We start from the raw sequence: 1,562 nt of genomic DNA, 5'->3' as shown, positions 1-1,562 counted from the left end.
TTTATCATTATCAATTAGGTTGCCTTTGTTTATAAGAATAAGACACTAAATCATAGTTATATATTGAAATATAAAATTATATTTAACAAGTAAAATATGAATATAAATATTATTGTGTTTTGAAATATTATCAAGAAATAATAATAGTTATTATTATTAAATTTTTATAATTATATTTTATCATTTTATTTTTTATTTTAAATTTTATATGAAAAAAATAAAGATAGATTATACTTTTTTATTGTATTTAATTTATCACCAAACAAAATATAAAAATACTAATTTTTTTTATCATATTTTTAGCATATTGTCTTATCTTATTTTTGAAACTAATGTAACTTTATGTATTCAACTATCTTATTAAGTTCATTCTTCAATTACTTTCCAACACGTGTGCACATTTGTTATTATTGGAAAATAGATATCAAAAGTAAAAATATTTTATATACACAAAAAATTAATTATGATATATGATATATATTTATATATTTTATTTCAAACATTTTTAATGCATATTTCGTATATATATATATTATAACTGCACGTGACTAGTTAGTAATAAATTTTCAATATACATGTAACAGACTTCGTGTCCCTGGTATAACATGTTTCAAAACTACCTTTTATTTTTGGTATTTATACTTAGGCCAATTCTATGATGTCTTTTGTTTGGTATTTAACTTTTATTTAAATTACTTTTTATAGTAACTTTAAAATATTTAAATTTTTTTAATTTTTATACTTTTAAATTTAGAATTAATTATTTTACCTATGTTAGTAATTAGACAATACTTTTTAGGTACCATATCAAACACCTTATACTTATTAGTGCGGGTTCAAATTGCTTTATGCTCGTACGTAGGGGTGCACATGGGCCGGGTGAAGCCGGGTTTGATGTGACCCAGACCCGGTCCGAAATATACACCGGGTCTATTTATTAGACCCGAACCCGACCCTAGACCCGATGAAACCAATACACTTTCGGGCCACAATTATACCGGGTGAAAACCGGGCCGTTAACATTACATTACGTTGATACCTTCTTGTAAGCTAGCATGTAAAAACATCCAAATTTTCAAGACTCCAACCATTATTTAACATGGTAAAATTTACTTAGAAAAATATAACAAGAACCAACCCTTCTTTAAAATTAAAGCATAACCACAATCAATACTAAAGTATAACCACAATCAATACTAATATTGTCTAATAATACCAAATATTTAAATCAATACAAATAACACAATATTATGCATTAGTCTAAAGTCTTATACATTCTAAACATAAAACATTAACTTATAGTCTTATAATGACTAATAACACAAAATATTAAGATTTACAATACTTAAATTCCACATAAGAATAGTCATGATCCATCACTAATAACACAAAATATTAATTATGTATGATGACCGGGCCACCGGGCCGACTTCGGGTGACCCGAGCTATGGCCCGGACCCGACCCGAAATAATGACCGGGTCTATTTTTTAGACCCTTACCCGGCCCTAAACCCGATGAAATCACACCAAATTAGTCCCAAAAATGTTCGGAACCGGGCCGG

The sequence above is a fragment of the Arachis ipaensis genome, chromosome B3 (genome assembly GCF_059453495.1).
Source record: "Arachis ipaensis isolate K30076 ecotype BB chromosome B3, ASM5945349v1, whole genome shotgun sequence".
Lineage (NCBI taxonomy): Eukaryota > Viridiplantae > Streptophyta > Magnoliopsida > Fabales > Fabaceae > Arachis > Arachis ipaensis.
The sequence above is the reverse complement of the archived record's forward strand: the minus strand, read 5'-3'. Positions refer to the sequence as shown.